The 10,755-nt window shown below is 39.2% G+C and overlaps 1 non-coding gene across 1 annotated transcript; it reads left to right on the forward strand.

Annotated features, from left to right (window-relative positions):
* Positions 1-108, forward strand: LOC112724916 (small nucleolar RNA R71). The gene has a single exon (XR_003164055.1). It is a non-coding gene; the product is annotated as a small nucleolar RNA R71 (small nucleolar RNA).
* The last annotated feature ends 10,647 nt before the right edge of the window (positions 109-10,755 follow it).

Consider the following 10,755-nt stretch of genomic DNA (forward strand, 5'->3'; position numbering starts at 1 on the left):
AAGCATGTCAGAAGGACACTTTTTGGTCAGCTGCTTGTATCTTTCCCAAGCTTCATAGAGGGATTCACCTTCTTTCTGTCTGAAGGTTTGAACATCAGCTCTAAGCTTGCTCAGCTTTTGAGGAGGAAAGAACTTGGCTAAGAAAGCCATGACCAGCTTATCCCAAGAGTTCAGGCTGTCTTTGGGTTGAGAGTCCAACCATATTCTAGCTCTGTCTCTTACAGCAAAAGGGAAAAGCATGAGCCTGTAGACTTCAGGATCTACTCCATTAGTCTTAACAGTATCACAGATCTGCAAGAATTTAGTTAAGAACTGAAAAATATCTTCAGATGGAAGTCCATGAAACTTGCAGTTCTGCTGCATCAGAGAAACTAGCTGAGGTTTCAGCTCAAAATTGTTTGCTCCAATGGTAGGAATGGAGATGCTTCTTCCATGTAAATTGGAATTAGGTGCAGTAAAGTCACCAAGCATTCTCCTTGCATTATTGTTGTTGGGTTTGGCTGCCATCTCCTTTACTTGTTCGAAATTTTCAATAAGGTTGTCTCTGGATTCTTGTAATTTAGCTTCTCTTAGTTTTCTCTTCAGAGTCCTTTCAGGTTCTGGATCAGCTTCAACAAGAATGCCTTTTTCTTTATCCCTGCTCATAAGAAAGAGAAGAGAAAAAGAAAAGAAGAGGAATCCTCTATGTCACAGTAAAGAGGTTCCTTATTGTTAGTAGAAGAAGAAAAGGAATAGGGGTGAAGATGAGGAGATGTTAGTAGATGAATAAATAAATAGAAGGAAATGAGAGAAAGGGAGAATTTTCGAAAATAATTTTTGAAAAGGAGTTAGTGATTTTCGAAAATAGTTTTTGAAAAAGGTTAGTAGTTTTTTTCGAAAATTAAAATCAAAAATTAAAATAATTAGTAAATTAAAAAGAAATTTTGAAAAAGAGGGGAGATATTTTCGAAAATTAGAGAGAGAGAGAGAGTTAGTTAGGTAGTTTTGAAAAAGGTAAGAAACAAACAAAAAGTTAGTTAGTTAGTTGAAACAAATTTTGAAAAGATAAGAAGTTAGGAAGTTAGAAAAGATATTTTGAAATCAAATTTTTGAAAAAGATAAGATAAGAAGATATTTTTTAAATTAGTTTTTGAAAAAGATTTGATTTTTAAAATCACAATTAATGACTTGATTCACAAGAAATCACAAGATATGATTCTAGAACTTAAAGTTTGAATCTTTCTTAACAAGTAAGTAACAAACTTGAAATTTTTGAATCAAAACATTAATTGATGATGTTATTTTCGAAAATATGATGTAAAATTAAGAAAAATATTTTTGAAATTTTTGAAAATAACTAAAAAAATTGAAAAAAGATTTGATTTTTGAAAAAGATTTTGAAAAAGATAAGATTTTTTTTTTAAATTGAAAATTTGATTTGACTCATAAAAACAACTAGATTTTAAAAATTTTGAAAAAGTCAAATCTAATTTTCGAAATTTTAAGAGAGAAAAAGGGAAAGATATTTTTTTTATTTTTGAATTTTTATGATGAGAGAGAAAAACAAGAAAAATGATGCAATGCATGAAAGTTATGGATCAAAATAATGAATGCATGCAAGAATGCTATGAATGTCAAGATGAACACCAAGAACACTATGAAGATCATGATGAACATCAAGAACATATTTTTGAAAATTTTTTTATGCAAAGAAAACATGCAGGACACCAAACTTAGAAATCTTTAATGCTTAGGCACTAAGAATCCAAGAATGCATATGAAAAATACCATACAACACAAAACAAGAAAACATCAAGATCAAACAAGAAGACTTACCAAGAACAACTTGAAGATCATGAAGAACACATGCATGAATGCAATTTTTGAAAAATGCAATATGAATATGCAATTGACACCAAACTTATAACATGACTCATGACTCAAACAAGAAACATGAAAATATTTTTTGATTTTTTTATGATTTTATGATTTTTTTTTTGTATTTTCTTTAAATTTTTTTCGAAAATTATTTGAAAAACAAAAATAAGGATTCCAAAAATTTTTAATATGAATTCCAGGAATCTAGCATTCTTAGTCTAAAGCTCCAATCTGAGGGTTAGGCATGGCTTAATAGCCAGCCAAGCTTTAGCATATAACATCAGAGAATATACTGCTCATTACTTTTCAAAGTAACTTGCCTCTATGCTGATGGTTTGGAAGCCTCAGTCCAAAAGAATTTAGACATGGCTTTATAGCTAGTCAGGCTTCAACATGCTTCATGAAACACTAGAATTCATTCTTAAAAATTTTGAAGAAAAATATATTTTTGAAAACATTTTTTTTTTGAAAACAAAGGAGAAATTTTTGAAAGATTTTTGAAAAATTTTGGAAAAATTTTTGAAAAGAAAACGAAAAGAAAGTTACCCAATCTGAGCAACAAGATGAACCGTCAGTTGTCCAAACTCGAACAATCCCCGGCAACGGCGCCAAAAACTTGGTATGCGAAATTGTTACTCAGGTTGTGAATTATTGTTCGAAATTGATTCCCTGGCAATGGCACCAAAAACGGATGCATAGAACCATGGTTTAAACATATCTTCACAACTTCGCATAACTAACCAGCAAGTGCACTGGGTCGTCCAAGTAATAAACCTTACGTGAGTAAGGGTCGATCCCACGGAGATTGTTGGTATGAAGCAAGCTATGGTCACCTTGTAAATCTCAGTCAGGCGGATATCAAAAGGTTATGGAGTTTTTGAATATTAATAATAATTAAACAGAAAATAAGGATAGAAACACTTATGTAATTCATTGGTGAGAATTTCAGATAAGCATATAGGGATGCTTTCGTTCCTCTGAATCTCTGCTTTCCTGCTGCCTTCATCCAATCAATCCTACTCCTTTCCATGGCTGGCTTTATGCAAGGGCATCACCATTGTCAGTGGCTACATCCCCTCCTCTTGTGAAAATGGTCCAAGATGCCCTGTCACGGCACGGCTAATCATCTGAGGTTCCCGATCATGCTGGAATAGGATTCACCCTCCTTTTGCGTCTGTCACTACGCCCAGCACTCGCGAGTTTGAAGCTCGTCACAGTCATTCAATCCCAGAATCCTACTCGGAATACCACAGACAAGGTTTAGACTTTCCGGATTCTCATGAATGCCGCCATCAATCTAGCTTACACCACGAAGATTCTGATTAAGAGATCTAAGAGATAATCATTCAATCGAATGTAGAACGGAAGTGGTTGTCAGGCACGCGTTCATAGGGAATGATGATGATTGTCACGTTCATCACATTCAGGTTGAAGTGCGAATGAATATCTTAGAAGCGGAACAAGTTGAATTGAATAGAAAACAGTAGTACTTTGCATTAATCTTTGAGGAACAGCAGAGCTCCACACTTAATCTATGGAGTGTAGAAACTCTACCGTTAAAAATACATAAGTGAAAGGTCCAGGCATGGCCGAATGGTCAACCCCCATGATCTAAGAACTAGGCGTCCAAAGATGATCCAAAGATCTCAAATACAATAGTAAAATGTCCTATTTATAATATACTAGCTACTAGGGTTTACAGAAGTAAGTAATTGATGCATAAATCCACTTCCGGGGCCCACTTGGTGTGTGCTTGGGCTGAGCTTGAAGTCTACACGTGGAGAGGTCATTCTTGGAGTTGAACGCCAGCTTTTGTGCCAGTTTGGGCGTTGAACACCACTTTGCAACTTGTTTCTGGCACTGGACGCCAGAATTGGGCAGAGAGCTGGCGTTGAACGCCAGTTTGCGTCGTCTAAACTTGGGCAAAGTATCGACTATTATATATTTCTGGAAAGCCCTGGATGTCTAATTTTCAACACAATTGGAAGCGCGCCATTTTGAGTTTTGTAGCTCCAGAAAATCCATTTTGAGTGTTGGGAGGTCAGAATCCAACAGCATCAGCAGTCCTTCTTCAACCTCTGAATCTGATTTTTGCTCAAGTCCCTCAATTTCAGCCAGAAAATACCTGAAATCACAGAAAAACACACAAACTCATAGTAAAGTCCAGAAATATGAATTTAAAATAAAAAATAATGAAAACATCCCTAAAAGTAACTAGATCCTACTGAAAACATACTAAAAACAATGCCAAAAAGCGTATAAATTATCCGCTCATTAGTTAGCAAGGGTATTAAGCAGGTTTTTAGTAGAATCAGAGTATGAGTTATACCTGGGTGCCCCAGTGTATTTATAATGGTGTGGAGTGGCCTTTTTAAATAAGATAAGTTAGTTATCTTATCTTATCTTATCTTATCTTTAAGTGAAGTCATCTTATCTTCAAAAGAACCGCACTTATCTCTGTAGGCTTGGGCTGCCTTTGGATTTGGGTCGTGTTCCTGTATTTGGGCTATTATTAGGCCTCTATAGCGATTTGGTCGAGCTCTTGGAGAAGAGGTCGGATGTTCCTGATCTGAAGAGGTCGGTTTGCTTATCGTCTATCATTCCGGGTTGGACATCTCGACCCAGGGTGTGAACAGTGCCCCTACTTGAGCTCGGTCTTTCCTTTGAGATCGTGTCCTTTTGCTAGACTTTGATCTTCTTATTTGAAAAAATCGAGCTCGAGCATTTGTCAAACTTGTTGTAGAGCTTTTATTTGGAAGCCTGAATGCGGAACATTTTCCTCTCTCATCTTTTAATGGTACAGGCGTTTTGTTCTCCGTGCCTTTTCTTGGAAACGTACGAGGGTTTTTAAAGACTCATGTAACTCCTCTTTTGCCGTTCCTTTCGCTTCCCTCTTCGTATCATTTGAATTTTTGAAGCTTCAGCTTTCTCTCTTCGCTTTTTCTGACTTTCGGCGTTTTTACCCTTTCGTTTCTTAAGTTCTTCCGTCTTCGTGCTTCGTGGCTTCTTTGTTGCTTCTTTCATCACCTCCTTCTTCTTTAACAGGTTGGTTTTCTTTTTCTCCTCTTTTACTTTCTATTTCTGAAAGGTTTTGATCTTTGCTTAATTTTGCGTTGGAAAGCTTGAATCTTTTCTGTGTTTTTGTCGTGCCTGGTTGCCTGTAAGATGCGTTCTAAGAGTTTCTTTGATTTTGCATGAACCTTCTCTTGTTTCCTGATAGTTGATGCTTCTAGGGCTTTGAATGCTTTATCTCTGATCTCTGATTGTGTCCTCTGATTTTGAAACATTTGGAAATAATAAGCTGTTTGATTTTTGAAAAAGGTTGCGTTTTTGGTGATTTCCATTTGGCATGCTTTGATGTATGATGGTTCTTTATTGCTACCCCCAAAGGGTGCCTCTGGACTTTGGTGTGAGTCCTGGGGTTTCCCTTTTACTGCTGAGTCTACTGCTTGCTCTTTAATTTTGCTATCCAAGTTATTACCTAATTTTTTCGGGTTGTTTTGGTAGTAATCCCACTTTTTCTTTTTTTTCTTTGTTGTAGGACTAGTTGACCTCATGTATTCTCGTAAAAATATTGTCGAGATATCCTCCCAAGTCCCTGATGGCATGGACAACTGGGTGGATTCTATGGTTCTTCTGTGTATTTTGCTGGTTGATTCTGAATTTTGTGAGCAGCTTAGGAAGTTTCATAGGGTTTGTAGTATTAGTACTAATGAAAAGAATTATGAGCTTGTATCTCCTACTTCTGAAGAGAGAGTTTGCTTTTCTACTCGGGTTGTTGGAGACCATCCTTTTTTCTCTGCGTATGACTTCTTTTTTAGTCAGATGAATATTACTCTTCCTTTCACTCCTTTTGAGACCAACCTGTTATGGTCTTGTAATATAGCTCCATCCCAACTCCACTCCAACTCTTGGGTCTTTATAAAAATCTTTCAATTGCTGTGTCGTGAACTGGGTGTCCATCCTTCCCAATCCCTCTTCTTTTACCTATTTGTTTTAACAAAACCTGGGGTGGTTAAGAAGAAGGCTGCCTGGGTTTCTTTCCGAGCTTCTCAGGGAAAGAAAGTTTTTTCCATGTACGACGAATCTTTCCGTGATTTTAAGAACTAATTTTTCAAGGTCCGGGCTGTTGAATGAGCTCGGCCCTTTTTCCTGGATGAGAATGATGAACCTACCTTTCCTTTAGAGTGGCAAAAGAATGTTGTTGTGTCGAGGTATTCGTGGGAGATGTTGGACGAGGTCGAGCAGGCCTTTGTGAGTGTGTTGGAGGAGAATTGGGGGCAACCTCCTTATCTTGACACTAAGAGGTTTCTAGGGGACCCCTCGCTTCTCCGAACCGAGCTGGGAAGTGGTCGACTTCTTTTTTCTATCTGTTTTTACTTCTTTTCTAATTTGTCTTCTTTTCTGATTTGTAACTTGGCTTTGTTGGTCTTCTGTTTGTTTCAGAGATGGCCAACACTTCAGATTCCATGAAGGCCTTTAAGAAGGCCAAGAAGGCTACCGCAGCTCAGCTTGCTTCGTCTAAGGCTGCTGGCGAGGGATCTTCGCAGGTTCCTCCTAAGAAACCGGTCTCAGTTGCTTCAGGGTCAGGAAGGATAATCCCTACCCCTCCAACTCATTTATTTGATCTTACTCAGTCTTCTGCTACTAACTCTTCTCCTACTGGCGCTCCTCCTCTAAAAAAAAGCAAAAAACAGCCGAGCCTTTTAACCTTGATGCCCCTGATTTCGATGCTGTCGAGTTTGTGGACCAGTAAATCGGTCCTTATGGTACCATCCCTACTGACGATGTTTCTCTTCTTTGCCATCTGGATTTTATTACTCAAAGCAGCATCAAGATGGCACACATGGGGGTGGTCTTATATCAGACTGCCCAAGATCTTCCCCTTCATGCTACAAAGGCCTTCATGGAGGAGGCCAAGTTGGAGTTTGATCGGATGATGGGTTTAAAGGAGGAGCTCGAGGTGAAGGTGACCAAGCTAGAGAAAGAGTTGGAGGGTGAGAAGACTAGTTCTGTTGCCTTGGCAGCTTCTGTGAAGTTGGCTGAAGACACGGCGTTGAGGCACAAGGAGAGTTATGTCACGACTTATAGAGAAATGATGCGTCTCAGGGATGATCTGGAGTATGCCCGAGCTGATTATGCCGAGCTCAGGGTCACTTTGTAGGCAGCGTAAATGCTGCTTATGAGAACCTGAAGGAGCAGGTTCGGGTTCTTGCACCGAGCTCGACCTTACTCTCTTCAGCTTGGACAACGTTGTGAAGGACGGTAAGATTGTCCCTGATGACCCTGATAATGATGATGATGTCGAACCTCCTCCTGTGCCTGCCGCCAAAACTTCTGTTGTGCCGACTTCTTCAATTCCTTCAGCTGAGGCTGGTCATTCCCGGTCGGATCCTGATTACCAAATCTTGAACCGGGATGATGGGACAGTGGATGCGGTGCCTCTTCAGACTCGCCCTCCTTCATCCCGTGCTGATGTAGCTGAGAAGTCTTTAAATCCTCAATGATTATCCTGGATGTTTGTGTATATAGCTCGGCTTGTGGGCTTTGAACTTTTTATATTTTGTAATTGGTTCTGACTTTGTGATACTATTTTAGTTGCTTGTTTAGCAATTTTATTTTGAAAAACAAAGTAGTTTCTCAAGATCTTGGGGGTGACTGTTGGTAGCCTCTTGAGTTTGTTATTATTATAACTTTGTGCTTTGCATAACATGTTTGTCTTGCATCTGTCTGGTACCTTTTTAGGTTTTGTTGGAGCCTTGTTGTCCGACCTCTTGTGATTGCCTTTGTATTTTCATACTTGTGGCTTGATTCTTTTGAGGTTGTGGATGTTTGGGTCCAACTTGTATGTCAAATTCCTTACTTCGGTCTGAAGTTATTTCTAGTAATCCGTTTTGTTAGGACCTTTGTTAGATCTCTTTTAGGGATTACTTTTTATAACTTGTTTGTGGGAGGCCGACTTTATCATGTCGGGCCTTTCGAAGTTATTTTAGTAATCCTCTTTTTGGACTTTGTTCAGGTCTCTTTCAGGGATTACTTTTATAACCTTATGGTCTGGGCTGACTTCATCATGTCGGGCCCTTCTAAATTATTTTAATAATCCTCTTTTTTGGATCTTGTTCAGGTCTCTTTCAGGGATTACTTTTATAACTTTATGTTCTAGGCCGACTTCTTTATGTCGGGCCCTTCTAAGTTATTTTAGTAATCCTCTTTTTTGGACCTTGTTCAGGTCTCTTTCAGGGATTACTTTTATAACTTCATGTTTTGGGCCGACTTCATCATGTCGGGACCTTCAAAGTTATTTTAGTAATCCTCTTTTTTGGACCTTGTTCAGGTCTCTTTCAGGGATTACTTTTATAACTTTATGTTCTGGGCCGACTTCATCATGTCGGGCCCTTCTAAGTTATTTTAGTAATCCTCTTTTTTGGACCTTGTTCAGGTCTCTTTCAGGGATTACTTTTATAACTTTATGTTCGGGGCCGACTTCATCATGTCGGTCCCTTCAAAGTTATTTTAGTAATCCTCTTTTTTGGACCTTGTTCAGGTCTCTTTCAGGGATTACTTTTATAACTTTATGTTCTGGGTTGACTTCATCATGTCGGGCCCTTCTAAGTTATTTTAGTAATACTCTTTTATAGGGTTGGCTAGACCTCTTTCCAGGGATTTAATTTTTATAACTTTGGTTATTGTGGTCGACTGGTCTAACTTCTTTACGTCGGCCGGTCTTTTAAGTTATTTTCAGCAATCCATTTTATTAAGACCTCGCCAGGTCCTTTCTATGGATCACTTTCGATAACTTCTTGCATTATTCTGTTTTCATCTTTCCCGATTTTGTAGAAATTGGGTTTAATCCTCGTTTGGTCGACCTTTTGATGAATTTGGTTTTCATCTTTGTTGGTCTTTATCGTGATCGTGCAGTGAATTTGATTTTCACTTTCTGCCGATCTGTAGCTTTATAATCGGGCGATGAATTTTTAGCGTTTCAGATTAATACATCTTGAGAATTTGTAGAAGATATAAACAATTTTTATTCAAAAGAAAAATGAAGATATATACATGTGGGAGTTTTTTCTAAGTCGGGCAATTTGTAGGTCTTGGCTTGGCACCTCATTAAAAAATATTTTCAGGAAAAAAAGTGCACCTTATCCTAAGATCCTTTATCACCCCTAAATATAGTACCTTCTTAGGTTACAGGCATGCCATGACCTAGGAAGCTCTCGCCCTTCAGGTTCGGACAGTCTGTAGTAGCCCTTTCTAAGTACTTCTATGACTCGGTAGGGTCCTTTCCAATTTGCTACCAGCTTTCCTTCTCCAGGTCGAGTTGTTCCGATATCATTTCAGATTAGGATGAGGTCATTCTCAGAAAAACTTCATGACACTACCTTTTGATTGTATCTCAAAGCCATTCGATGTTTCAATGCCTCTTCCCTGATCCGATCTCTTTCTTGGATTTCTGGAAGTAGGTCGAGTTCTTTCCTTTGAAGTTGGGAGTTGGCTTCTTCATTATAGTGGATCACTCTGGGCGACCCTTCTTCAATCTCTACTGAGATAATTGCCTCCATTCCATAAGCTAATCGGAAGGGTGATTCCTTTGTGGTGGAATGTGGAGTTGTTCGGTATGCCCTTAGGACTTGTGGGAGCTCTTCAGCCCAGGCACCCTTTACGTCCTGTAATCTCCGTTTTAGCCCAGCCAATATGACTTTGTTGGCAGCTTCGGCTTGTCCATTGGCTTGGGGATGTTCTACGGAAGTGAATTGGTGTTTTATGTTTAAGTCGGCCACTAACTTTCTGGAGCCTGCATCTGTGAATTGGGTGCCATTGTCTGTGGTGTGGAGTATTGAATTCCGAACCTTGTGACAATATTTCTATATAGGAATTTTTGACTTCTTTGAGCAGTGGCGTTAGCTAGAGGTTCTGCCTCGATCCATTTTGTGAAGTAGCTACCCCTATTATGAGAAATTTGACTTGCCCTGATCCTTGAGGGAAAGGTCCGAGAAGGTCGAGTCCCCATTTTGCGAATGGCCAGGGTGAGGTTACGCTGATGAGCTCCTCTGGCGGGGTGATATGAAAGTTGGCATGTTTCTGACATGGTGGACATGTCTTTATGAACTCTGTGACTTCTTTTTATAGAGTTGGCCAATAAAATCCAGCCCGGAGTACTTTTTTGGTAAGTGCCTGCGCTCCGAGATGATTGCCACAGATGCCACTGTGTACTTCTTCTAAAACTTCCTTTGTGTTGGAAGTCGGTACACATTTTAACAATGGTATTGAAATTCCTCTTTTGTATAGAGTATTATTTACGCTTTTAAAGCGTGGCGAAAAGTCCTTAAAAGCGTAGCGATAGCTTTTCGCCACGCTTTTTGAGCTACCGGCACGCTTTTGAAAGGGTCACAACTGCAAGGGTGCCGGTTGCTCTATCGCCATGCTTTTCGTGACCTATTGGCACGCTTTTTTTCTTGCCACGCTTTTAAAGACCGGGACGCTTTTAAAGCGTGGCCATATGTGTGAACTATTGCTACGCTTTTAAAATGTGCCAAAAGCAAGATATGGCTACGCTTTTAAAGCGTGCCAATATCAAGCCATATAGCTACGCATTAAAAGCGTGCCAATAGCAAGACATATGGCTACGATTAAAAGCGTGCCAATAGGTGTGAGATACAGCTACGCTTTTAAAGCGTGCCAATAGCAAGACATATGGCTACGCTTTATAAGCGTGCCAATAGGTGTGAGATACAGCTACGCTTTTAAAGCGTGGCTGTTCATGTGCACTGCAACGTATATCGCCACGCTTCCAAAGCGTGGCAACAAGTAGAGATATGGGTACGCTTTAGAAGCGTGCCAATAGATTCTGAACTGAATTACAGCTCGCTTATAAAGCGTGGCTGTTGATTGCTGTTG

Source organism: Arachis hypogaea, chromosome 11 (genome assembly GCF_003086295.3).
Source record: "Arachis hypogaea cultivar Tifrunner chromosome 11, arahy.Tifrunner.gnm2.J5K5, whole genome shotgun sequence".
Classification (NCBI taxonomy): domain Eukaryota; kingdom Viridiplantae; phylum Streptophyta; class Magnoliopsida; order Fabales; family Fabaceae; genus Arachis; species Arachis hypogaea.